General features: G+C 40.2%; 1 long non-coding RNA gene across 1 annotated transcript; it reads left to right on the forward strand.

Annotated features, from left to right (window-relative positions):
• Positions 1-11,405: 11,405 nt before the first annotated feature.
• On the forward strand, positions 11,406-18,531 carry LOC116677053 (uncharacterized). Its single transcript, XR_004328914.1, has 3 exons — positions 11,406-11,791; positions 14,359-14,361; positions 18,521-18,531. It is a non-coding gene; the product is annotated as an uncharacterized LOC116677053 (long non-coding RNA).
• The last annotated feature ends 5,734 nt before the right edge of the window (positions 18,532-24,265 follow it).

A 24,265-nucleotide genomic window follows, 5' to 3' on the forward strand; every position in this document is an offset into this window, starting at 1 on the left:
TACAGAAGTACGCAGATGACACAGCCATCGTTGGGTGTATCAGGGGCAGGGAGAGGAGTCAATCGGAGTCTGGTTGGGGACTTTGCTCTCTGGTGTCGCACTAACTGCCTACAGCTCAACACCTCTAAAACACAGAGCTGGTCGTTGATTTGGGAGGGTCCAGACCAAAACCGCAACCAGTCCTGTTGGAGGAGTTGAGGTGGAGGCAGTCCAATCATACCAATACCTCGGGCTGTGGCTGGACAACAAACTGGAATGGACAACAAACAGCAGCCACCCTATACAGGAAGACACAGAGCCGGCTGTACTCCTGAGGAGGCTGCGCTCCTTTAACACACATCGCAGCAAACTGCTGTGGATGTTCTACCAGTCTGTGGTCACCAGTGTCCTCTTCTACACTGTGGTGTGGGTGGGGGGCAGCATATCAAAAGAAGGACACCCACAGGCTGGACAAACTGATCAGCGGGCCGGCTCTGTGGGTCGGCATGAGCTGGACTCACTGGTGACGGTGGCAGAGAGGACATTGGACAACTGCTGGCTATTACTTACGAAAATGCCAGCCACCCCCCTGCACACCGTCATCACCCCAGAGGAGCCGGTTCGTGGAAGGCTGCTCCTTCCCAAGTGCCGGACCAACAGACTCAAGGACTCCTTTGTCCTCATGCCATCAGACTATACAACTCCTCACTAGGGGGGAGGAGGAAATAGGGCATAGGACAAATACATACATACATACATACATAATATATACATATATACATACATACATACTGCATACACAGTACACATACATACATACATACACACAGTACACATACATACATACATACACGCACACCTAGTCACTTTTCACTTTATCACTTTATCACTTCAATACTGGACTCAACACTGACACTTTAATAACAATTTATGGTCTTTTTTGTTTTTTTATTTGACAAATGTTCTTATTGTTGTTATTATTATCATTATTGTTATTTTGTTTGTCTTTATACTGTCTTTTCTTTCTTTTTTTTAATCTATTTTTTAATTGTGTTTTTTCTTGCTAAAACTGGTGCTGGAATTTTCATTTCTTGCGGAGTCATCCCAAAAGATCAATAAGAGAGTCTAAGTCTAGTCTAAGTCTATGGACAAAATACACTTACTACTTGTTGTCTGGAGTTTGCAACTTCAGGGTTGAAAGCACTTAATTGGAAGTTGCTTTGGATATAAGCGTCAGCTAAATGACATGTAATGTCATCTAATGACCTGAGATGCACCATTACTTTCTTGCCAATAACATAGAAAGTCAAACCTCATGTATGCCCAGATCACCACAAACCCTTATTATAAACACAATATCTCTCTTTCATGCTCTTTAATACCACAGAGCGAAAACACTACAGCACAAAATTTTGTCAGAAGTACTGGGGATATATAAATAATAAAACAATGATTACAGATATAATAAATCATAAAAAATAATCAGAATATCAATAAAAAAGAAAATTACAAAAATAATTACAATATAGCCGTACGACAAATGTCGCATTTAAACCTTTTTCTCAGCACAATTGGCAATCATTATATGTATATGTATAACATGTATATGTGTATATATACATACACAAATATAGTATGTATATGCAAATGTGTGTTTAATAAATATATGTGTGTATATAAGTATCTGCCTGTATTTCTCAGCATTGAGGACACCATTAATCCTGAACCAATCTCCAACTCCATGTGCAGAAATGCAGTCCCAAACTTGCAGGACCTCCACCATTCTTCACTGTTGCCTGCAGACACTCATTATTGTAGAGCTCTCCAGCCGTTCAGCAAACAAACTGCCTTCTGCTACAGCCAAATATTTTAGATTTTGACTCATCAGTCCAGAGCACCTGCTGCCATTTTGCACCCCCACTTCCTATGTTTTCGTGTATTGTTTGAGTTGCTTGGCCTTGTTTCCATGTTGGAGGTATGGCTTTTTGACTGAAACTCTTCCGTAAGACCACTTCTGGCCAAACTTCTCTGGACATTAGATGGGTGTACCTGGGTCCCACACTGCTTTCTGCCAGTTCTGAACTGATGTCACTTCTGGACATCTTCCGATTTCAAAGGGAAATATTCGTGTTTGATGTTGATGAAGTTTCCTTGGCCGACCACTGTGCACCAGTGTGCCTTTGAATTAATGCTGGTTTGAAGGCAAAGGTTAGTAACACTAAATATAAATATAAATAATGTAAATATTTTTTTAATTGCTCACTTTGCATTTTTTAATTTATTTAATACACAATCAGCATTATAGTTTTTGAAAGTTAGTTTACAGCATTTTTTCACACCTGCCAAAGACTTTTGCACAGTACTGTGTATACATATATATGTAGTATGTAATTCTTTTATATGATTTAATGAAGGGCAAAAAAAATGTATCACTTACCAGTTTACCAAGCAGTTACTAACCAATAACTATCTAGAAAAACACATCAGTCACCACAACTCTATAATAGACATTCTGATAATGTTTTATAGATAAGATGTTTTAAAAATGGTTTCTAAAGGCTTGCAAACATTTCTTTAATTATTATTCAAAACCTAATATAGTATATGAGGGATAAATGTGTGTAACATAAACTGTAATGTTACAGCAATATTAATATAATATGAATTATAATTGAATTGCTTCTTAACAATAAAATTACAGTTTACTAATAGTTAAATGACAATTAACCAAATATTAAATGATCAATTTACCATCCATTAATGATGATTGTTATATAGTGTCACCCATTCAAACAATACAGTACAGCCATGATACAATATACAAATTAAAATGAGGGATACGAATTATTGATGGAGACTTGTATTGATCATATAAAAAAGGCAGATGAGTTGTAGAGTTTAATGGCAGAAGGCAGGTCACAAAGCGGTCGATCACGTACCTAAACTCTACCTGTCCCCTCTCCACACACCCAACAGTGACTATATCATCCGAGAATTTCTGCAGATGGCATATTTCAGTGCCGTGCTTGAAGTCTGCCGTAACAAACACAAACTGCACTGTAGTCTCACAAACTGTTTTCTGCCCGTCATATAGTAGATAGATGTTTATCCTGAGACCAGTGGAGCATCCACCTGCTGTGGTCTGAGGTGTGCCAGAACCAGTCTCTCCATTACCGTCATCATGTGAGAGGTCAGTGCTATGGGCTATGTAGTTGTTTGGTGTCATAGGATTTCTTTTTTAGGCACTGCCACGAGGCGGGATGTTTTCCACAGTGCTGGACTCTTTGAAGATGCAGGTGCAGGTGAAACGTAGCTGGAATACACATAGCTGGCTTCATCTCCAGTCTCTCCTTCAGTTGTATGTGTCCTTGCTATCCTTAGACTGTGTTTTTGATCTCTTTGCCCCGTTTGAGTTCTGCACGGTCCCCTGACATAAAGGCCCTTTTTTTCTTTTCGTTGAGTAGAGCCTTTAGGTCACTGGTTGTCCACACAGTACAATGTACTCAGAGACACAGTCTACTAATCCATCAATATCTTCACCATGTGGCTCACAGGGCAAGCCAGTTTGTGGTTTCTGTTAGTTTCTATTTGCCAGGGACCACACATTTCCTGTAATGACTGTGGGGATACAAGTTTTAAATCTCTTTTTCTTCATCCTCCGTAATACACGCTTCTACAGCCTCGCCGCCTTCTCCACCTCAGCTCCCCCGGGAGCGTTGGTAGCTTTTCTCTGAACCAAAAGAGTGGTCGCGTGTATACACAATGCCTCCAATGTTATCTGCATGGCTTCCAGTAATCATTACCGACACAAAATAAAACACATAAAAGTATTCTAACCACTGAAGAAGCATCCTGTCAAAGATGTATGTATCAAAGTTAAAGGTGCAAAAAAACACACTTAAACACGCTTAAAAACACAAAAGACAACAACTACCTTTAGCTGTTCTGACAGCAGCCACAGGCACAGCGCCACCAGAGTCTAGTATGTCGTCTGCATAGAGACATATTTTGTGGTTAAGGTTTAATTCTTGTAATGTTTTGACTATTGCAGTGGTTGTGGTCCAATAAACAAGGCACATAAGCTGATGGCTAGCTGATTTCCCCTTCTTCTAGTGTTTATACTAGGTTAACCACGACCTGACTTTAGTCCCATACTTGATAAAGCTGACAATATACATCATATGTTTTGAAAGACCAAAACCAACTAAGTGTTAATACTTTTCCCGGTACCGATTAAGACAAATTGGACATTTGAACTGCACTAACTGATCTGATTTCCGGAAGTATGATTAGAGCTAATCTCTATCCAAGTGAATGCTTGCATTAAATCTGGCCAGAAGTAGGTTAAACTTCAGATTAAATAATTTTGGCCTCCAGATTGCCCTTGGCATGGAGGAAAATGGATTACCTATACAATTTCAATGATGATGAATGGACCACCTAGACCAGACAGAATGGCAGTTATGGACAGGAGCAATCCACTGAATGATTTTGATGAAATCAACTTTTGTGACCATTTCCGTATGTTTAAAGCAAAAACAGACAAAGCTTGTGCACTCCCACTATGCAGTTCTCCATGCTGGAAGGGTGCAGCTCATGAGGATTTTCCAAAACGTTTTGTATGCTCAGTTCGAAGAAGGACAACATAGTGGAATCATACATGGTGACAGAGGGTAGGCACAGACCCACGTCTTGTTACTACCTTTCTGCAATCCCACCTGAGCGGCAGCAGTACAACCAACTCATATCGGCCTAGAGATATAATGGAGCAGATGTTTGGTGTATGGAAGAGTCGTTTCCAGTGTCTCAGAAACACATGGCGCTTTGAACCAAGAATATGCTGTATTGTGATAATTTTCCACAGCAATGCTTCACAATTACCTCAAACAGCATGGCTGCCCAGATCCTCAAAGGAACATGAGGATGAACCAGACCTTCCCATGGTTGAGGCAGACAATGACTTATGGTATGATATGGACTGATATATGGACTGGCATGCAAAGAAGCTTTTGCTTTAAGGCAATTCTCACGCAAATATATCTGAGATGATAAATACTTTAATTTGTTTAATGAAATTCCATGGCCAGATGCATGAGAAACTGGAGATGCAGTGGAGTAGCTGACCTCCTCATCTTGTCTCTGGACCTCCAAGCTCTGGTGATCATCTGAAAAATATTATATTGCTGCATTTGAGAACACTACTTTATTCATGAGCTGAGTTCATGACATAGTTTGGTTATGGATTACAAATATAACTGACAACATTATATATTTCCTTCAGTCTGAGGATGCCACATGTTGAATGTCCGTCCCACCAAATAAGGTCTAAATGATCATCATAAGGGATACCTTCTGGCTATCAATGATCGCAGTAAACATGTCTCCTTGGTCATCGGTCTCTGGTCTTTCTGGGGTTCCACCACCAGTCTTGAAACGCTTCCTACTATAACAGCATTTGTCAAAAAAAAACAAATGCAAGTATATTTTCAAAGCTTAGAAAAAAGACAATTTAAAAAATATGAATAATTATGTATGATACTGTTTGTTACATCTTGGGATCCCATTAAAGCAACCTTTCAGAGTGACTGATTTGTAAAAGTAGGCGGACATTAATATAGTTTCTAAATTGTCCTTTTGCTTACTTACATTAGAGTTTTAATTAAAAAATGAAAGCCCAAGCATTCTTTTTCTTGTTTACATGCTGTTTGTTCTCAATGATTGGGTGGTTTGAAACAATTTGCTTCAAGAGGTTTTTTTCAAAATCTCTGAAAATCTTTGAACGTTTTCTTTTACCATTGTACATGTGTTTGGTTGGGGGAGTTACCCCAGTTCCACACAATGTTATGTCTGTCCCTAAGGTCCATCCCTGGTTTTGAAGCATCATCAGGTCAGCACCATGCACATCATTACTCTAATCAGGCTTCACAAGAACAACTGTTTTGTCCTTATTAACCTTAGTCTGCAACGCCTTAGTCAAAACTAATTAATCTCACATTAACCAGTGTGTCAGAAGCCAATTTTTAAAGACTGAATTCATTAAGTAGAATTAGCCTTGTCCTGATTTATTTTGAAATCTGTCCGGGAAACCGCCCCTGACTTCCTGACTTTGTGGCTCTCTCATGTGTGACTGTCAGAATGTCTGATGGCCAATGACATCATGAGGTTTGAAATTTAAGGTGTAAAATATGAAACAACAGTTGCTAATGTACTTACTTTGTGTTTAATTTTGTGTTAGGAATTAAAAAAGAGTGAGCCGCAACATTCCCATGGACACTACAGGGGAGTCACCTTGTCCCTGCAGAACATTGCAGCGCTTCCTGCCTTCCTCTTCCTGCCTCTCTGTCCAGCCTCCTCTTTACTACTACTTCCTCTTTATATCTGCGTCACTACATCCACACTACTACACCTGCAGAGTCTGCTGACTGGTTCAACTGATCCTGCCTCTGCTACGTTGACGTGGGACTGAAACCACACTGACCTCTGGAGGTTTGACATAAAAACATCAGTCATGTTCCCACTATTTATCTACTCTGCAAGGCCATCCCAGTAGAGGAGCTGCAGCAATCTCCACCCCCCCGTAGATCACCTGAGCGTAAACCAGGAAATGAGGACTGCGGCAAGTGTAGTGTCCTTCAAATGCTCACCTTCAACTTTAGACCGTCTCAGCCCTGTATACATTCTTTGCATACTTTGCATGATAATGGGAATCAGTTCACCTGTCAAATGTGAGCATGTTTATCTGATGCTTATCAAAGACACATTCCCAACTCACAGTAAAACACAATACAAAGCAGAGGTCTGCACTGGGACAGTGTGACAAGACAAAGGAAGAAAAGATGAGTGGAATTCATCCTTTTCACATTTCTCCAGTTTCTCATCGTACCGACACGTCTGATCGGGTAGTTAGTCTAAATCTTTTTTACCAGCATGAAATCCTGTTATCAGTAGCAACAAAACATTTCCACGTACAGGATGGAACATACACACACGCACACACACACACAGAAAGAGAGAGAGTATCAGATTGCAGGAGGCTGTGTCCTCCAGATGTCTTCGGTGATGGAAAAGTACCGTCATACCCAGTGGAGCCTCACATCCTTTTGGGAGAGGGGATTGAATGATTAGCTCGTCTTCACTTTCATTTGCTCTCTTCTCTCCTGTTCTTATGTCCTGCTTCTGTTCTTTGAAAACTGCTGACTAGGACATTTTTTCAGCTCCTGCTGCACGAGCAGAGAATTAGTTCAATGCTCACTTACTATGGCATATCCACATGATGTATTGCGATGAACTCATGACACACTTACAATTTTTAATGACTTCTAAAATCTCAAAGAGTACATCTTTGTTAACCGCCTGTTAACGTTCAAAGATGGTGTACTGCCACAGAGAGTAGATTTGGCGTATCATGTGAGCGAGTACATTAAACCACTGTTTAGACAGGCGACAGAGGTTTGGACATGTTTCTGGGTCTTATCAGGGTAAAAGAACGTATGCAAAGTGTGCAAGGCAAGGCAGAGGCTCCCACAATTGATATGTATCAAAGAGACATGGTTAAAGCCCCGCCTAGATTTTGTAATCCCAGTTTATGTATGTGTGAGATTAGAACAACATTTGTTAATATTGGTTGGCACATTGCCTATTTCACGTTGCTCTATTTTGAAACAAAACCTAGGCTGGGTCGGTAAACACAGACGTCATGACTTCACAGCTGGGCGAGAAGACAAAATATCTCAAACGAACTAAAGAAAAATCTGTGTATGATTCGTTCATTTGTTTTTCAAAATAAAAACAAAAATTTAGAAAAGCAAAAATCAAATCAAAATCTATTTATATAGCACTTTACAGCAACCAGCAGGTATCCAAAGTGCTTAACATCAGAGACCAAGAGTAAAAACAAAAAATGACTTGTTTTAACAATTTCCGAATTTGTGCTCAAAGGACGCAAAAAAAACGATAACGAGCGTTTCCTCCGATTTTTATATTTTTTTAACTAATAAAAAGTAAAAGTAGTATATAACTTCCTAGTGACCCGGAAGTGACATACTTGAATGTATATTCAGATATAATATACATTTGATCATGCACAACAAAACTTGCAAGTATTAAATCCCCCTTCCACTACCATGGATAGTGCCATCCGGCCAGCCATGCCAGAACACGTATTTATGAACTTCAACATCCAATGGAAAATAATCTCAAAATGTAGTGAGAATGAAAGCGCTCTCAAGCCGTAGAGATGAGTTTACTTTGCAAATTTTTAATCTTGGACTTTTATGAGTAATAAACATTTGTCAGATTTTCTATTGCAATTTGTGGGAGATTCCCTCCTTTTTTTCTTACAAAATGCTTGTACTATCTCCCCCCGCTGAGAGACATCTTCGCCGCAAAAAAAAAGTAGATGCCAGCTCATGAAATAATACAGTCCCTGACAAAAGTCTTGTCGCTTGTGTACAAATTGACCTGAAGTGCCGCTGAAATACATTTCTAATCAAGATTTATTTACAAGAAATGGCTCATTTTAATCCCAACAGCTTTTGTAATAATGTTTCAGTGCAAAAAGAAACTGTCAAAAAGTATTCTAATATTCACAGCTTGGTAAAGCCCATTGAGTCAATTTTTGCAAAGACATAAGTGTTGTCGCCTTGTCATATGAGCTTCACCTGGGACTAATAATGGATCAATTAGGTCTCAGGTGTGTATAAAAACAACCCCAGTACACTAGACCTTCACATCAACTGCAACTAGACCTCTGCAAACATGCCTAAGATTCACCCTGAGACTAAGGTTTTGATTATTGAGAAGCTGAAGACCAGATCCACTGCTGATGTGGCAGACACCTTCAATGCGTCTCAGCGTCAAGTACAGAGGATTAAAAAAACATTTGAAGACACTGGAGACGTTTTTGACAAGCCCAGGTCAGGCAGACCCCGCAAGACAACTGCTCGAGAGGACCGTTTGTTGGCTCGAAAATCCAAGGCCAGCCCATTTTCTACTGCAGCAGAGCTCCACAAGACCTGGTCCCCTGAAGTCCCTGTGTCAACCAGAACGGTTTGTCGGATTCTGTCTCAAAATGGCCTCCATGGTCGAATCAGTGCCCAGAAGCCAGCACTAAACAAAAGTCAATTGAAAAACCGTGTGGTATTTGCCAAGGCCCACAGCCTGCTTACAGGATGGACGCTGGAGAAGTGGAAGAAAGTGGATTTTCAGATGAATCTTCTGTTGAATTACACCACAGTCGCCGCAAATATTTCAGGAGACCTACTGGAACCCGCATGGATCCAAGATTCACCCAGAAAACAGTGAAGTTTGGTGGCGGAAAAATCATGGTCTGGGGTTACATCCAGTATGGGTGTGCGAGAGATCTGCAGGTGGAAGGCAACATCAATAGTCTCAAATACCAAGAAATCTTAGCTACCTCTATATTCCCAACCATAAAAGAGGCCAAATTCTCCAGCAGGATGGTGCTCCATCCATACTTCCATCTCCACTTCAAAGTTCCTCAAGGTGAAGAAGATCAAGATGCTCCAGGATTGGCCGGCCCAGTCACCAGACATGAACATCATTGAGCATATGTGGGGTAGGATGAAAGAGGAAGCATGGAAGACCAAACCAAAGAATATTGATGAACTCTGGGAGGCATGCAAGACTGCTTTCCTAGCTATTCCTGATGACTTCATCAACACATTGTATGAATCCTTGCCAAACCGCATGGATGCAGTCCTTTAAGCTCATGGAAGTCATACAAGATATTAAATTTGAATCTCACAGCACCACTATTTAATTTGCTGACATATTTTAGTATTTGTAGTAAATTTGTTCAATTCTGTATAGGCGACAAAAACTTTTGTCTTGCCAAAATTTGACCTTTCTGTCTTGTTTAATTATAAATCTTTTTTCAGTGAAACTAATTTATTTCAGTGCATTGAACATCATTTGGGAGGGTTTTAGCTTTTCATATGAGCTATTTCTTAAACCAATTGATTAATTAAAAGTCAGGTTAATAGCAGGTGTTTTCTACAAAATAGACAAGCGACAAGACTTTTGTCAGGGACTGTAGACTTTCAGTTCACGGCTGTAACGTTACTGTTACACTAACGTGACATCGCCACGATCTGATCCCAGCAACTTTCTATTGCTGCCTTTGACTATCATTTTGGGTTATTTGTTGATATGAAAGCAAAAACAGTGTCACAACACCCAGGATTTGTAAGAAAAAACATATATTTTTAAAAGTAAGTAAGTTTGATTAAACACAATGAACAGAGTGTAATTTGACAACTGTTCTTTTTTATTTATTTTATAACTACGTTCCAGTGACTACCTGGTTGGAAAGCGGCTACAGAATTACACAGAGAGTTCCATATTCATTGGGGATGGTTTGGCCTGCCCCCTATGATTGGTTGAACTGAACCTATTGAACTGGTGACCCATTTAGGTAGAGTCTTACGTTAGGCATGAATGAACTCAGCAGAGACTTCCTTTTTCCATGTCAATACGTACATAAAAGCTCATTGAGCAATACCCAAACCCAACAGGAGGTCTGCCATTTGGAATTGAAAGTTTGAAATTAGTGCAATTTTGGCCATTTCCACATGACATACTTTAATGAACCCCTCCTAGAGATTTCATCAAATCAACTTCAAATTTGGTCTGTGCCATCTTAAAGCCCTGCCACACACAAACCGTTTTTTACATGCATTTTTTGAAATATGTTAGGTCCATATGTGTTTGTATTATGTGCTGAATGTGAAAATAAACTGCTATCTCCTTTGTCAGCTCTAGCCACTCATTACTATTCAGGAGCTCGCCCAGGTGTGCTGGGTAAATGATGCTGATAGCCAGGCTCTCACTGACCAGCTGTTAGCCAATCAGAGTCAAGCAGCTTAGCTCATTGAATATTAATGACAACTGGCACAAATCGAGTCTTCCTGCTGGCTTTCTATACCACACTACAATGGTTAGAAACCAGTTAAACCAAGGCATTTTTTCAACAACTTTTTACACAGTCCATGATTGAACATGATTAGACATTACCACAGGTAATAAACTTTGTATGGCAGGGCTCCTTAAAGATGAAATATATTTAAAAAAGTTTTGTCATAGAGCATGGCTGTGGCATGGCGGCCATTTTGTCCGTTTGGAAACAGTAAACGATTTGTAGTGTCTGATTGCACGTCGCAAGGAGTGGTGCAGAGGAGTGAAGAGCCCAACGCTTTCAACCGTTTCCCATTTCTACAGCAGGGGCCAGTTTGAGTGTATTTAAAGGAGAATTCCGTACAATTTTTACCCGAGTCTTGATTGCTAGATGTATTCTGCACATGAGTACTGTCAATAGGAAAAATATAAAAACACCAAAAAAACCAAAATCGGTGCTAGCAAACTTGAGTTGTTATAGGAAATGGCCAGCGTTCCAGTTAGCTAAATGCCAGTTGTGGGGCCATGTTCTAAAGAGGGCCTTTGTGCCTCTAAACAGACACAAAATGCAATTATAATGTCTGTGCAACATGAACAGCACACTTGTGCTGAAGAGATGTGATTTCAACTCAGATATTATGAAGAAACGATTTAAATTCCAAGTTTGTACTGTCTTCTACCTCGTATGGATCTTGCCGATTGCTAGCTCGGCCTGCTAGCTGCACAGTGGTCGTCCTGCAACAACTGAATTCCCACTGGACTTCAGCGCGAGACTAGAGCTAGCCTTCTGTAACGCTATTACTGTGCAAGCCACAGGCATCATTTGGACCGTTTTTATGTAGTTACATAGTCACTGATATGGCCATAGCCACTACAGTGCTCAATTACCTATATTTGAGTTTTCGTCATGAAGGCATGACCCTTCCTACCGCACAGACCTCAACTGCCAAGCCTCCTTCTAACCAACACCAGATCCATCGCACACAAAATGGATGATCTCAGCATAGCAACAAACAACTACACACAGAACTTGTGCTTAATGATTATCACCAAAACCTGGCGGAACCCCCTCATCCCGGACGCCGCTGTGCAGCTAGCAGGCCGAGCTAGCTACCGCCAGGATCGAGACAAGGTAGATGACAGTACAGACTTTGAATTTAAACGGTTTCTTCACAATGTCTGAGTTGTAAACGCATGTTCGTGTTGCGCAGAAAATTTAATTGCATTTTGTGTCTGTTAAGAGGCACAAAGGCACTCTTTAGAACATGCCCCCACAACTGGCATTTTAGCTAACTGGTAGCTCTGGCCATTAGCTGCAGCAACTCTAGTTTGCTAGCACCAATTTTTTTTTCTTCTTCTCCTATTGACTGTACTCAGAGACATCTAGCAAAGATTTGGGTAAAAAACGCCCGGAATTCTCCTTTAAACCCGCCTGTTTACCAGAAGAGTCAGCTTGGCTCCTCTGTATTGACTCCAGCATGTTCCAGATGGAGGGAGCAAACAGAGCAGAACCTTTTGCTCCCTGATTGGACAGTTTGAGTTTCTCCTCTGATTGAACGTCAGTGGGCAACGTGTTGATTTGCTAGTCAGCTCAGGCGTACAAACAGGGTCAAAGTTTGTGCCAGAGTTGCTTTGGTATAGAAGATCTTTGTTCATATTCATAACTCATGCTTTGTGCTTGTAACGTCATGTTCGCACAGGCACAGAGGAAATTTGTGAAACCTCACGGTTGAAAATATTCCTCCACAAATTTGAATTACACATGCACGATATAAATAATTCTACAGCTACAAAACTTTTTGGCATGCACAAAATAAATCTACAGTTACAAAACGTTTTTACACTCACAAACTTTTTTGACACATAAAATTACGCATAACTCTTATTTGAGCCCATACAACTCCCCCGCCCACACTGCTGTACGCACATAGAGATTTCTCAATGTATAGACGTGAGGATGCTTGCTGTAGGCTGCCATTCCTGTGAAACAGGAACCTAGGTCATGTATGCTGGTTTCCCTGGTGGAGTAAAGAATGGGATGAAGCTGTAAGGAGTAGAAAAACTGCATAAAGAAGATTAAGAAAGTATCCAATTTTGGTTAATGCACAAGGTGCAAAGATGAATAGTTGGAGGAAGTTTTGTGGTACGCTAGGCCCTGAGACTTCAGTAAGGGATTTGTGGTCAGCTCTATGTAAAATTTCAGAGGTCTATAAAAGAAGGTTGATACAAGTGTTACAACAGGGTGAGGTGGTAGCAGGCTTTCAATAAGGAAAAGCAGATATGTGTGTTGACAGTTTTCAAGCAGAGCCTAGATCAGAGAATATCGGAGTTTAGAGGCGTAGGAAAGAAACTGAGTTGATGGTAGTTAATCAGTGGAAGCTAGAAAAGAGTTTAGAAAATGATAATCCTATTCCTATTAATCTCTTTTTACTATAAGAGTTGAAGGATGCATTATGTCGGGGGCAAATACTACCCCGGGAAGAGATAGGCCGTCTTCTGAGTTAATTAAACATCTGGATGACACTGTACTTGAGGAAATCTTAGCTGTGTTTTAATACTGTGTGGGCAGAGGGTTATTTGCCAAAGGAATGGAACATGCAGTTGTGGTCCCTATCTTGAAGCCAGGCAGAGAAGATAATTCATATCGCCCATAATGCTCACAGCAGTGCTCAGTAAAATTATGGAGAGGATGGTAACCAAAAACTAGTTTCTTTTTTTAGAAACCAGAGGACTCTTTGCTGATTTACAGAATGGCTTCAGGAATGGAAGCTCTACAATAGAGTCAGTAGCAGTTACGGATCAGGATATTGGGAAAGCATGTGACACTTTGTGGAAGGAGAGATGAATGATTCAAATATTTGACTTGGGAGTTCGGGGACTGATGTTTAATTGGATTAAGTTTTGTTTTTAATTAAAAGAACAATACAAGTAATGGTTGGTAGTGCCAGCTCTAAGAGTATACAGAGTGGATCCCCGCAGGGAAGTGGGGATTAGATGTGGTGCAGGCGAAGGCTTTGAAGCTTTGCTGTGGGGCCTTCAGAACTTGAACTTGTTATTGGAGAAATGCCCTTAGGCAGGTAGAAAAATCTAACGCTCATCCTGACATTGTAAATGAAATGTACTGTATGTTTTTTAGAATTGGGTTTGCTTGTAACATCAATTTAGGGTGATGGGGAATGAGCAGGGGGACTTCATTGCAAAGGAGAGTTTAAGGGTAAGTACCATTTTTTTCAACCTGGTCCCTTTTTTCTTTATTTTTTGTGTCTAAGTGACTGATGTGAACAAAAATCTTTGAAATTGGTTCAGTATTAAGCAATATTGCTGCAGCAGTGAAACCTGCAGGCTCAGATGATCAATATTCTAAGTGTCTGACAACATTATAGAACTTCATCACAGTTAGCTCAGATGACACCGGGGTGGCATGGATGTTCAGTTCTGTTGGGTGCCACTGTGCCAGCACGTTAGGGGGTGAAAGGGAACAAGGGTGCAGAAACTCAAAGAGGCATTAGCCTACTAAAGGAAATAACAGTTCCATTCCACTTGGACAATGAAAAGGAAAAGCTGTTGCTAGGAACAAAGGAAATGAAATATGGCAGAAATATGGGAGTAAGACAGGAAACGAATGAGATAGTACTGAGTAGTAGCCGTTTCTCAAAGTCAAGGAAGGATACTTGGCTTTGAGAAACGGCTCCTATGTAAGTTCAATATTTGACCTGTGGAGGGCAGTAATACGCTTAGCAGCGTCTACACTGCCGGAATCCCACAATAACATGAAGAAGAATCACGTGACTTCGTGGCCTCGACAGTCTAGCTACTCTGTTGTAATGAGGTGGACACGAATACATATTTAGTTCAATTATATTTTAGAAACAGCTATGGATATAACGCTGTACCTTATAGCTGCTGCCGTCCTCAGTGTCCTCATTTTGTTTGCGTTGAATGTCCGTCCCACCAAATAAGGTCTAAATGATCATCATAAGGGATACCTTCTGGCTATCAATGATCGCAGTAAACATGTCTCCTTGGTCATCGGTCTCTGGTCTTTCTGGGGGTCCACCACCAGTCTTGAAACGCTTCCTACTAGTAACAGCATTTGTCAAAAAAAAACAAATGCAAGTATATTTTCAAAGCTTAGAAAAAAAGACAATTTAAAAAATATGAATAATTATGTATGATACTGTTTGTTACATCTTTGGATCCCATTAAAGCAACCTTTCAGAGTGACTGATTTGTAAAAGTAGGCGGACAATTAATATAGTTTCTAAATTGTCCTTTTTGCTTACTTACATTAGAGTTAAATTAATTAAAAATGAAAGCCCAAGCATTCTTTTTCTTGTTTACATGCTGTTTGTTCTCAATGATTGGGTGGTTTGAAACAATTTGCTTCAAGAGGTTTTTTTCAAAATCTCTGAAAATCTTTGAACGTTTTCTTTTACCATTGTACATTGTTTGGTTGGGGGAGTTACCCCAGTTCCACACAATGTTAATGTCTCCTAAGGGTCCATCCCTGGTTTTTGAAGCATCATCAGGTCAGCACCAAGTGCACATCATTACTCTAATCAGGCTTCACAAAGAACAACTGTTTTGTCCTTATTAACCTTAGTCTGCAACGCCTTAGTCTAAAACTAATTAATCTCACATTAACCAGTGTGTCAGAAAGCCAATTTTTAAAGACTGAATTCATTTAAGTAGAATTAGCCTTGTCCTGATTTATTTTGAAATCTGTCCGGGAAACCGCCCCTGACTTCCTGACTTTGTGGCTCTCTCATGTGTGACTGTCAGAATGTCTGATGGCCAATGACATCATGAGGTTTGAAATTTAAGGTGTAAAATATGAAACAAACAGTTGCTAATGTACTTACTTTGTGTTTAATTTTGTGTTAGGAATTAAAAAAAGAGTGAGCCGCAAACATTCCCATGGACACTACAGGGGAGTCACCTTGTCCCTGCAGAACATTGCAGCGCTTCCTGCCTTCCTCTTCCTGCCTCTCTGTCCAGCCTCCTCTTTACTACTACTTCCTCTTTATATCTGCGTCACTACATCCACACTACTACACCTGCAGAGTCTGCTGACTGGTTCAACTGATCCTGCCTCTGCTACGTTGACGTGGGACTGAAACCACACTGACCTCTGGAGGTTTGACATAAAAACATCAGTCATGTTCCCACTATTTATCTACTCTGCAAGGCCATCCCAGTAGAGGAGCTGCAGCAATCTCCACCCCCCCGTAGATCACCTGAGCGGTAAACCAGGAAATGAGGACTGCGGCAAGTGTAGTGTCCTTCAAATGCTCACCTTCAACTTTAGACCGTCTCAGCCCTGTATACATTCTTTGCATACTTTGCATGATAATGGGAATCAGTTCACCTGTCAAATGTGAGCATGTTTATCTGATGCTTATCAAAGACACATTCCCAACTCACAGTAAAACACAATACAAAGCAGAGGTCTGCACTGGGACAGTGTGACAAGACAAAGGAAGAAAAGATGAGTGGAATTCATCCTTTTCACATTTCTCCAGTTTCTCATCGTACCGACACGTCTGATCGGGTAGTTAGTCTAAATCTTTTTTACCAGCATGAAATCCTGTTATCAGTAGCAACAAAACATTTCCACGTACAGGATGGAACATACACACACGCACACACACACACAGAAAGAGAGAGAGTATCAGATTGCAGGAGGCTGTGTCCTCCAGATGTCTTCGGTGATGGAAAAGTACCGTCATACCCAGTGGAGCCTCACATCCTTTTGGGAGAGGGGATTGAATGATTAGCTCGTCTTCACTTTCATTTGCTCTCTTCTCTCCTGTTCTTATGTCCTGCTTCTGTTCTTTGAAAACTGCTGACTAGGACATTTTTTCAGCTCCTGCTGCACGAGCAGAGAATTAGTTCAATGCTCACTTACTATGGCATATCCACATGATGTATTGCGATGAACTCATGACACACTTACAATTTTTAATGACTTCTAAAATCTCAAAGAGTACATCTTTGTTAACCGCCTGTTAACGTTCAAAGATGGTGTACTGCCACAGAGAGTAGATTTGGCGTATCATGTGAGCGAGTACATTAAACCACTGTTTAGACAGGCGACAGAGGTTTGGACATGTTTCTGGGTCTTATCAGGGTAAAAGAACGTATGCAAAGTGTGCAAGGCAAGGCAGAGGCTCCCACAATTGATATGTATCAAAGAGACATGGTTAAAGCCCCGCCTAGATTTTGTAATCCCAGTTTATGTATGTGTGAGATTAGAACAACATTTGTTAATATTGGTTGGCACATTGCCTATTTCACGTTGCTCTATTTTGAAACAAAACCTAGGCTGGGTCGGTAAACACAGACGTCATGACTTCACAGCTGGGCGAGAAGACAAAATATCTCAAACGAACTAAAGAAAAATCTGTGTATGATTCGTTCATTTGTTTTTCAAAATAAAAACAAAAATTTAGAAAAGCAAAAATCAAATCAAAATCTATTTATATAGCACTTTACAGCAACCAGCAGGTATCCAAAGTGCTTAACATCAGAGACCAAGAGTAAAAACAAAAAATGACTTGTTTTAACAATTTCCGAATTTGTGCTCAAAGGACGCAAAAAAAACGATAACGAGCGTTTCCTCCGATTTTTATATTTTTTTAACTAATAAAAAAGTAAAAAGTAGTATATAACTTCCTAGTGACCCGGAAGTGACATACTTGAATGTATATTCAGATATAAATATACATTTGATCATGCACAACAAAACTTGCAAGTATTAAATCCCCCTTCCACTACCATGGATAGTGCCATCCGGCCAGCCATGCCAGAACACGTATTTATGAACTTCAACATCCAATGGAAAATAATCTCAAAATGTAGTGAGAATGAAAGCGCTCTCAAGCCGTAGAGATGAGTTTACTTTGCAAATTTTTAATCTTGGACTTTTATGAGTAATAAACATTTGTCAGATTTTCTATTGCAATTTGTGGGAGATTCCCTCCTTTTTTTCTTACAAAATGCTTGTACTATCTCCCCCCGCTGAGAGACATCTTCGCCGCAAAAAAAAAGTAGATGCCAGCTCATGAAATAATACAGTCCCTGACAAAAGTCTTGTCGCTTGTGTACAAATTGACCTGAAGTGCCGCTGAAATACATTTCTAATCAAGATTTATTTACATACATTACATACATTTCCACATGACATACTTTAATGAACCCCTCCTAGAGATTTCATCAAATCAACTTCAAATTTGGTCTGTGCCATCTTAAAGCCCTGCCACACAAAACCGTTTTTTACATGCATTTTTTGAAATATGTTAGGTCCATATGTGTTTGTATTATGTGCTGAATGTGAAAATAAACTGCTATCTCCTTTGTCAGCTCTAGCCACTCATTACTATTCAGGAGCTCGCCCAGGTGTGCTGGGTAAATGATGCTGATAGCCAGGCTCTCACTGACCAGCTGTTAGCCAATCAGAGTCAAGCAGCTTAGCTCATTGAATATTAATGACAACTGGCACAAATCGAGTCTTCCTGCTGGCTTTCTATACCACACTACAATGGTTAGAAACCAGTAAACCAAGGCATTTTTTCAACAACTTTTTTTACACAGTCCATGATTGAACATGATTAGACATTACCACAAGGTAATAAACTTTGTATGGCAGGGCTCCTTAAAGATGAAAATATATTTAAAAAAGTTTTGTCATAGAGCATGGCTGTGGCATGGCGGCCATTTTGTCCGTTTGGAAACAGTAAACGATTTGTAGTGTCTGATTGCACGTCGCAAGGAGTGGTGCAGAGGAGTGAAGAGCCCAACGCTTTTCAACCGTTTCCCATTTCTACAGCAGGGGCCAGTTTGAGTGTATTTAAAGGAGAATTCCGTACAATTTTTACCCGAGTCTTGATTGCTAGATGTATTCTGCACATGAGTACTGTCAATAGGAAAAATATAAAAACACCAAAAAACAACCAAAATCGGTGCTAGCAAACTTGAGTTGTTATAGGAAATGGCCAGCGTTCCCAGTTAGCTAAAATGCCAGTTGTGGGGCCATGTTCTAAAGAGGGCCTTTGTGCCTCTAAACAGACACAAAATGCAATTATAATGTCTGTGCAACATGAACAGCACACTTGTGCTGAAGAGATGTGATTTCAACTCAGATATATGAAGAACGATTTAAATTCCAAGTTTGTACTGTCTTCTACCTCGTATGGATCTTGCCGATTGCTAGCTCGGCCTGCTAGCTGCACAGTGGTCGTCCTGCAACAACTGAATTCCCACTGGACTTCAGCGCGAGACTAGAGCTAGCCTTCTGTAACGCTATTACTGTGCAAGCCACAGGCATCATTTGGACCGTTTTTATGTAGTTACATAGTCACTGATATGGCCATAGCCACTACAGTGCTCAATTACCTATATTTGAGTTTTCGTCATGAAGGCATGACCCTTCCTACCGCACAGACCTCAACTGCCAAGCCTCCTTCTAACCAACACCAGATCCATCGCACACAAAATGGATGATCTCAGCATAGCAACAAACAACTACACACAGAACTTGTGCTTAATGATTATCACCAAAACCTGGCGGAACCCCCTCATCCCGGACGCCGCTGTGCAGCTAGCAGGCCGAGCTAGCTACCGCCAGGATCGAGACAAGGTAGATGACAGTACAGACTTTGAATTTAAACGGTTTCTTCACAATGTCTGAGTTGTAAACGCATGTTCGTGTTGCGCAGAAAATTTAATGCATTTTGTGTCTGTTAAGAGGCACAAAGGCACTCTTTAGAACATGCCCCCACCTGGCATTTTAGCTAACTGGTAGCTCTGGCCATTAGCTGCAGCAACTCTAGTTTGCTAGCACCAATTTTTTTTCTTCTTCTCCTATTGACTGTACTCAGAGACATCTAGCAAAGATTTGGGTAAAAAACGCCCGGAATTCTCCTTTAAAACCTGCTGTTACCAGAAGAGTCAGCTTGGCTCCTCTGTATTGACTCCAGCATGTTCCAGATGGAGGGAGCAAACAGAGCAGAACCTTTTGCTCCCTGATTGGACAGTTTGAGTTTCTCCTCTGATTGAACGTCAGTGGGCAACGTGTTGATTTGCTAGTCAGCTCAGGCGTACAAACAGGGTCAAAGTTTGTGCCAGAGTTGCTTTGGTATAGAAGATCTTTGTTCATATTCATAACTCATGCTTTGTGCTTGTAACGTCATGTTCGCACAGGCACAGAGGAAATTTGTGAAACCTCACGGTTGAAAATATTCCTCCACAAATTTGAATTACACATGCACGATATAAATAATTCTACAGCTACAAAACTTTTTGGCATGCACAAAATAAATCTACAGTTACAAAACGTTTTTACACTCACAAACTTTTTTGACACATAAAATTACGCATAACTCTATTTGAGCCCATACAACTCCCCGCCCACACTGCTGTACGCACATAGAGATTTCTCAAATGTATAGACGTGAGGATGCTTGCTGTAGGCTGCCATTCCTGTGAAACAGGAACCTAGGTCATGTATGCTGGTTTCCCTGGTGGAGTAAAGAATGGGATGAAGCTGTAAGGAGTAGAAAAACTGCATAAAGAAGATTAAGAAAGTATCCAATTTTGGTTAATGCACAAGGGTGCAAAGATGAATAGTTGGAGGAAGTTTTGTGGTACGCTAGGCCCTGAGACTTCAGTAAGGGATTTGTGGTCAGCTCTATGTAAAATTTCAGAGGTCTATAAAAGAAGGTTGATACAAGTGTTACAACAGGGTGAGGTGGTAGCAGGCTTTCAATAAGGAAAAGCAGATATGTGTGTTGACAGTTTTCAAGCAGAGCCTAGATCAGAGAATATCGGAGTTTAGAGGCGTAGGAAAAGAACTGAGTTGATGGTAGTTAATCAGTGGAAGCTAGAAAAGAGTTTAGAAAATGATAATCCTATTATCTCTTTTTACTATAAGAGTTGAAGGATGCAATTATGTCGGGGGCAAATACTACCCCGGGGAAGAGATAGGCCGTCTTCTGAGTTAATTAAACATCTGGATGACACTGTACTTGAGGAAATCTAGCTGTGTTTTAATACTGTGTGGGCAGAGGGTTATTTGCCAAGGAATGGAAACATGCAGTTGTGGTCCCTATCTTGAAGCCAGGCAGAGAAGATAATTCATATCGCCCATAATGCTCACAGCAGTGCTCAGTAAAATTATGGAGAGGATGGTAACCAAAAAACTAGTTTCTTTTTTTAGAAACCAGAGGACTCTTTGCTGATTTACAGAATGGCTTCAGGAATGGAAGCTCTACAATAGAGTCAGTAGCAGTTACGGATCAGGATATTGGGAAAGCATGTGACACTTTGTGGAAGGAGAGATGAATGATTCAAATATTTGACTTGGGAGTTCGGGGACTGATGTTTAATTGGATTAAGTTTTGTTTTTAATTAAAAGAACAATACAAGTAATGGTTGGTAGTGCCAGCTCTAAGAGTATACAGAGTGGATCCCGCAGGGAAGTGGGGATTAGATGTGGTGCAGGCGAAGGCTTTGAAGCTTTGCTGTGGGGCCTTCAGAACTGAACTTGTTATTGGAGAAATGCCCTTAGGCAGGTAGAAAAATCTAACGCTCATCCTGACATTGTAAATGAAATGTACTGTATGTTTTTTAGAATGGGTTTGCTTGTAACATCAATTTAGGGTGATGGGGAATGAGCAGGGGGACTTCATTGCAAAGGAGAGTTTAAGGGTAAGTACCATTTTTTCAACCTGGTCCCTTTTTTCTTTATTTTTTGTGTCTAAGTGACTGATGTGAACAAAAATCTTTGAAATGGTTCAGTATTAAGCAATATTGCTGCAGCAGTGAAACCTGCAGGCTCAGATGATCAATATTCTAAGTGTCTGACAACATTATAGAACTTCATCACAGTTAGCTCAGATGACACCGGGGTGGCATGGATGTCAGTTCTGTTGGGTGCCACTGTGCCAGCACGTTAGGGGGTGAAAGGGAACAAGGGTGCAGAAACTCAAAAGAGGCATTAGCCTACTAAAGGAAATAACAGTTCCAATTCCACTTGGACAATGAAAAGGAAAAGCTGTTGCTAGGAACAAAGGAAATGAAATATGGCAGAAATATGGGAGTAAGACAGGAAACGAATGAGATAGTACTGAGTAGTAGCCGTTTCTCAAAGTCAAGGAAGGATACTTGCTTTGAGAAACGGCTCCTATGTAAGTTCAATATTTGACCTGTGGAGGGCAGTAATACGCTTAGCAGCGTCTACACTGCCGGAATCCCCAATAACATGAAGAAGAATCACGTGACTTCGTGGCCTCGACAGTCTAGCTACTCTGTTGTAATGAGGTGGACACGAATACATATTTAGTTCAATTATATTTTAGAAACAGCTATGGATATAACGCTGTACCTTATAGCTGCTGCCGTCCTCAGTGTCCTCATTTTGTTTGCGTTGAAGTTACGGAGGAAACACAGGAAAGTAAGGAGCTAGCTAAAGCTAACGTAACTTGCACTGGTGAAATAACGTTAACGCCAATTGTTGACTATTAGCATAGCTAGTCGTTAACAAGCTGTTTGTAAAGTTAACCTACTTTTTCGACACAGTGTCATATTTTGAAGTTATAATAAATATTTAAGAAGTGAAAGGAAACATTAAAGCTGGAATATTCTCCGCTCTAACGTCAGTTAATTTTTTCCTTAGCGATATTAGGCAACGTCAGCTAACAACTGTCAACCTGTCCTTAACTACGGAGTTGTCGAATTATTTTTTCATCTGTTAACAATTTTATTGGAGACAAGTGATTACATCTCTATTATACTCGTAAACTCAGTTATACAAGACGAGGTTTACTTTGTTTATGCATAAGCTTACTGCAAAGTTGTAATATTTTATGCATTTGATAAACTTAATGTATTCTTCGGCTACATTCAGAAGATTAACGCACCTATATAGTCAGGACTGGGCAAATTCTTATATATATTGATACATTTGGATTTGGATCAGAATTTGGGGCGATAATGTCATCCTAACATGAAACCTATTTCACGAAAGATACATTGTTGCGGTTTTTTATGCCTGAAGGTTTTTAACCCTTGTGTTGTCCTCCCGGGTCAAAAATGGCCAAAAAATTAACTTCTTCGTCCCTTTTTCAGACTTTTTTTTTAGTTTCCACTAACAGCACCTTACCAGTTTTACTACTTTTGGAATTCATGGTCAATAACCCTCATTTAAATAGAATTATACCTAATATTTGAGTTAAAAAAGCAGAAATTATGAATTATTTTGACTAATGAAAGTGATCAGTTGTATTTGCAAAGAACGTTGTAAGGAATCCACTCCATTTGTTGTGGTAATTTGGTTAAATAGAAACTCATATTTCAGATATTGACATTTTTTAAAGGGTCAGATTTTTTAGTATTCACTAACACCACCTTACTACCACTAGTTTTACATATTTTTTGGGAATTAATGGTCAGTAACCCTCATTTATATAGACTTATACCTAATATTTGAGTTAACAAAAGTAGAAATTATGAATTATTGATTAGTTAAGATCAGAGGAACATAGAGATGAGTTTAGTCAGGAATGTAAGTGTGCTGGCACAGTGCCACCCAACATTTGCAAAGAGCGTTGTATGGAATCCAATCCATTTTGTGGGTAATTGGGTTAAAAAGAAACCCATATTTCAGATTTTTTTAAGGTGTCAAATTGACCCGAGGACAACATGAGAGTTAACCTAATTCGATGAATGTAGAGAGAGAAATATAATTAGGGTAAGGTAAGGACAGGAATGCAACAATCTCACTCCAGTTCTAGTCTTAACTAATGCCCTGTACTGCTCTGATACACAGATAGTGTTTTTTTCCTTGTAGTCTAAACATATGTGTAATGCATGGAACATACTATGACATATTGTGCTCTCTCTTCATGCTCAGTTGATGAGGAGCAGCGGAGGGATGTTGTCCAGGCAGTGGGGGCCCCTCAGCGGGCAGCCGAGGAGCGAGCGCGCGGTATGCCTCGCAGGAGGAGGAACCTCGCAGCGGTGATGGCTAACAGAAGACCACAGAGAGAAGCTGTGAAACAGGGTAAAACACTGTCACTTATAACTTTGTTTTAAGGAGACATATCATACTTATTTTCAGGTGCATACTTGTATTTTGGATTTTTTCTAGAACATGTCTACATGCTTTATTGTTCAAAAAACACTTTTTTGTCATACTGTCTGAAATCACCTCTCAGAGCGCTCCGTTTTTAAAATTGGTGTGTCAGGGCCTTTAGTGCCCATCTCTTAAGCCCCCCCCTTGCTGAAAAGCCTGATTGCTCTGATTGGCTGACTTGAAAAAAATTGGCACCCTTTGCAAAGCACATTGACAAAAAAAAATCTGATTGAGCTACTT

The sequence above is a fragment of the Etheostoma spectabile genome, unplaced genomic scaffold (assembly GCF_008692095.1).
Source record: "Etheostoma spectabile isolate EspeVRDwgs_2016 unplaced genomic scaffold, UIUC_Espe_1.0 scaffold00004294, whole genome shotgun sequence".
Taxonomy (NCBI): domain Eukaryota; kingdom Metazoa; phylum Chordata; class Actinopteri; order Perciformes; family Percidae; genus Etheostoma; species Etheostoma spectabile.